Source organism: Sinocyclocheilus anshuiensis, unplaced genomic scaffold (genome assembly GCF_001515605.1).
Source record: "Sinocyclocheilus anshuiensis isolate Anshui unplaced genomic scaffold, SAMN03320099.WGS_v1.1 scaffold88, whole genome shotgun sequence".
Taxonomy (NCBI): Eukaryota; Metazoa; Chordata; class Actinopteri; order Cypriniformes; family Cyprinidae; genus Sinocyclocheilus; species Sinocyclocheilus anshuiensis.
In genome coordinates this window covers 200,113-204,867 of record NW_015555728.1, presented here as the reverse complement: position 1 = coordinate 204,867, position 4,755 = coordinate 200,113, and the positions used below count along the sequence as shown (strand labels likewise).

General features: G+C 33.5%; 1 protein-coding gene across 1 annotated transcript in view; it reads left to right on the top strand.

The window, feature by feature from the left end:
* LOC107672766 (transport and Golgi organization protein 2 homolog) overlaps nucleotides 1-4,755 on the top strand; it is a 23,257-nt gene that overhangs the window by 14,784 nt on the left and 3,718 nt on the right. The gene's annotated exons all lie outside the window — the stretch shown is intronic.

Genomic DNA, 4,755 nt, shown 5'->3' with positions numbered 1-4,755 from the left:
GAATACTTTTTGTACGCGAAGAAAACAAAAATAACGACTTTATTCAACAATTCATCTCCTCTTTGTCTCTCCGCATCACTGTAGCGCCATTTTGGAGAATAACCTGAACGCAAGCAGCGTACGCTCTTCTGTGTCAGCCGCGCTGCACGGATGCGCTGTTTTTGTTCAAATCAAAGCGTAAATACACGTAGAAAACGTATCCTTGTGTCGCGGCTGACACAGAATAGCGTACGCTGCTTGCGTTCAGTGGTTATTCTCCAAAATGGCGCTACAGTGATGCGGAGAAACGCAGAGGAGATCGGTATTATTGTTTTCTTCGCGTACAAAAAGTATTCTCGTCGCTTCATAACGTTACGGTTGAACCACTGATGGCAGATGGACTATTCTGACGATGTCTTTCATACTTTTCTGGACCTTGACAGTGTAATTTACTTGGTAGTCAATGGGACAGTCACAAGCCTCCTGGTTTTCAGGGGTTTGGAACGACATGGGGGTAAGTGATTAATGACAACATTTTCATTTTGGGGTGGAGTATCCCTTTAAGAAGATGGATTTCATGATTCCACATATTAAAGATCAAAAATAATGCTAATGACAACATTTTCATTTTGGGGTGGAGTATCCCTTTAAGAAGATGGGTTTCATGATTCCACATATTAAAGGTCAAAAATAATGACGTTTATTGAAATAATTCATGTTTTTTGTGTGTATAATACCATAATGCTGGTTCAGTGTAGAGGATGTCTATTTTATATTGCATTAACAAACTAGTAGCCTAAGAATGCATTCACAGTTCACTGTAACATGAACAACAGCAATAGGAGTGAACACATACACTATAGCTGAGTAGTGTTCATTGATTTGATTGACGCTGCCATGTGTATTTAGCTAGATATTAGGATGTACTTAAAACTCTTCGATTGTGTCTGTCTCTTGTCCTTAAATTAATCATCTCCTACCTTTTTATTCAGTGTTACTAATATTTTCCATGTTTTTTTCTGTTGTGACCATTATCATTTAAGGAAAACTGTCCTCTTTATTTCTTTTAATTCTTCCAGATACATTAATCACAGTAGTTAGCCGTGTGCTAGAGACTTGGGGCAAGACATCATCACCCCATCATTTAGTTTGCTGAAAGGCTGTTTGCTAATGTAGTGATGGATTACTTAAGTCCATGCTGTCATCTGAGGGACTGGGAGGGATAATATTTGTCCATTTGTCTCTTCAAGCGGGTATTTATAAACAGAAAATACATTGGAAGGCCACTCAGACTCCCAAACCCAGTAATGAAACCGAAGGCGATAGCCATGCAGAGTGTTATTCATTTGTTTACCCTTTTAATAAACAAGATCATTATTGAGCTTATCGGACTCTCCCTTTCTTTCCTTGGCCACAAAGGATAAAATGATACATGTCCAGATAAACGCTGAGGAATTACAATGGGCATTTTGTGCTGAAATCAATACAACTGTCTTCTGTAAATAGAGACGGCCTTTCTAAAAGAATAAAGAGGTTTTGTTTGTTCCTCTACAGGGATGTGACTGACAACACTGATAATTGCCTTATGTTTTATATGATATTTCAGCCCAATGAAACATTTTTCTGCTTGTTTAGATCAGGCTTGGTATTAAAATTCCTCTTTGAGTGTGCTGCTCATCGCTTTCACATATAGACTATATAGATTCTTTCAAGGGCTCATTTCATGAGGAATCAAATTTTTCTTGAACTTTGGAGATTAAAGTGTTCGTTCTGTAAATTTCAGAACTTCCTCCCCAGTGAAAAAGGACAATTTATTGTAACGGGGCTGCAAAAAATAGCTCATTCTTTAACTTTCTTTTGGGGTCAGTAAGATTTTTTTAAATGTGGTTTTAAAAAGTCTTTTATGCTCACCAAAGCCTCATTTATCTGATCAGAAATATAGTATAAACTGTAATATGTGACCCTGGACCACAAAACCAGTCATAAGGGTCAATTTTTTTAAATAAGCTTTCCATTGATGTATGGTTTGTTAGGATAGGACAATATTTGGCCGAGATACAACTATTTGAAAATCTGGAATCTGAGGGTGCAAAAAAATCAAAATATTGAGAAAATCGCCTTTAAAGTTGTCCAAATTATATATTTACAGTAGGAAATTTACAAAATATCTTCATGGAACATGATCTTTACTTAATGTCCTAATGATTTTTTGGCATAAAAGAAAAATCTATAATTTTGACCCATACAATGTATTTTTGGCTATTGCTACAAATATACCCCAGCGACTTAAGACTGGTTTTGTGGTCCAGGGTCACATATTGTGAAATATTATAAATAAATATTATTTAAAACAATATTTTTTTAATTAAGTTGTAAAAATTTGAAATAGTTTTCTCTTTTTATGTATTTTCAAATGTAATTAAATTCTCTGTTGGCACCACTGAATTTTCAGCAGCCATTACACCAAATCTTCAGTGTCACATGATACTTCAGAAATCATTCTAATATGCTGATATGCTTTAGAAAGGTTTCAAAACAAAACAGTTGTGCTGCTTAATGTTTTTTGGAAATTGTGATAAAAAAATTATTTGATTAATATAAAGTTCAAATTAACTGCATTTATTTGATTTTGATTTTTTTTAACTATTGAATGGAAGGCTTATATTAACCAAACTTTCCTTGATCATTGAAGATTAAAGTGTTCATTTAGTAAATTTAAGAACTTCATCCCTAGTGAGAAAAGACCATTTACTAAAACGGAGCGGCAAAAATGACTGGTTCTGTACTTCCACAACTTTCTGATGTCAGGCAGATTACTTTATTTTAACACATGCACATGTGACCACCCACATGTACACTATGTCAATGATGCCTATTCAGTCAAGGTGGGGTAATGTAGAGGAAGTAAGATTGGTTCTATCTGTGTTGAGCTGTTTTGTTTTGATCCTGTCAGAATGTAATGCAGGCTTTGCATAGAGCCTGCTTTGAAGAATGGAGCTGTTAAAAAATTGCTTAGAGCTAAAAGCAAACCTGCAGTTCACAAATAAATGTTTCTAATTTCACGTGCAAATAGGGCATTTGCACTGAAGGGAGAGCAGTAACTACTTAAAAATAATAACAATAAAATATATAAAAATATACACAACTTTTTAAACATTCTAACAACTGGACATTATGAAAAAATTAAAACGGGTAGAAATAAAAATATATAAAAAAAATTAATGATATAATATGACCTGATAAATCTTTAAACTGATTTTTAAACTTTAACTTGGATTTGTTTTCTGTATATTATAATTATTATATTATGTTACTATATATTGTGTATGGAATTGATGGATGTAGCTGGATAGGGTTACTGTTATGAGTGTAGTTATAATTAGATTCCTGAAAGTTGGTATGATAGTTGGGTGTGTAACCCTAAAATTTTTGTCTGCTGACTAGTTGACTGGCTGTTTTAGCTGTGTAAGGCTTGGTCTTTGTGTGTGTGTGTGTGTGTGTGTGTGTGTGTGTGTGTGTGTGTTTGTTTGTATAATAAATGGCTTATTTTGTTTTTGTGAGTTTTGATACTATATTAGTTAGAATGTATTGATTTGCACTGTGTAACCCTAAACTATATGCATATTTATATGATAAATTACTTGTTTTGTTTGTGCATGTTTTGCTACTTTATTAATTAGGATATGTTGATTTGCGCTGACTTATTCTACAGTTCTATATATATATGCATTACATAACTATGTAAATTTGGTTCTGTGTTTACAATGACAAATGATGTAAAAATAGCTGTAAATATGTGTTTAATTGTGTTTTAGCAGTGAGCACTAACTCATTTTTTTCTCGCTGTTTTGTTGGATTCAGGGCTTAAAAAGCAGCTCTTCAGAGCCACATACTGGATGAGTCCAAGCCTTACTTCCATGATAAGCATAGTTGTTTTTCAATCTTTTTTATTACAGATTTCTTTTTTCAGATTTGATCACTTTAAGTTTTCAAAGACAGTGTCACATGTGTATAAACCTCTGTTTGTGTTTGAAGGCATGGAAGTGAGAGCGTGGGCTCCAGGGAGTTTTATAAATTTGTGACAGACAGATTGCCTACCCATGTCAGCAATGACCTTCTAGATCATGTAGATGCATTAATGGGGGTGAAACAGCCGTCTGATTAGACATTATGGACCTATTTGCATTCATAACATAATTATGTATTCATCAGTGAGAGTAATTCATTTAAAACCAGTTACGATGTTTTAAGTAAATAAGACCTATCAGTTGTGTCAGTTCTTAAAACGTATATTTTCCAAGCGTTGCAACTAATCGATTAGTATTAGAAACTAACCGATTAAGTTAGTATATATACTAAGTATATATACACATCCATTCAAAAGTATGGGGTATAGATTTTTTTTTTCTTTTTAAGAAATTATGACTGTTATTCAGCAAGGATGCGTTGATTAGATCAAGTGACAGTAAAGACATTTATAATACTGCAAAAGATTTATATTCCGAATAAATGCTGTTCTTTTGAACTTTGTAATGTAATGTTTGTCTTTTTAAATTGTAATGCTTCACAATATTTTTGTTTTTCATCAAATAAATGCATCCTTGATGAGCATAAGAGACTTCTTTCAAAAACATTAAAAATGTTACCAACCCCAGACTTTTGAACGGTAGTGTTTATGTGTGTATGTATACACACACCACTGTATTTTTTTATTATTATTTATCAACATTTTCAGGACAAATATGAATACTTGTATACAGGGGCGTCATGCACTAA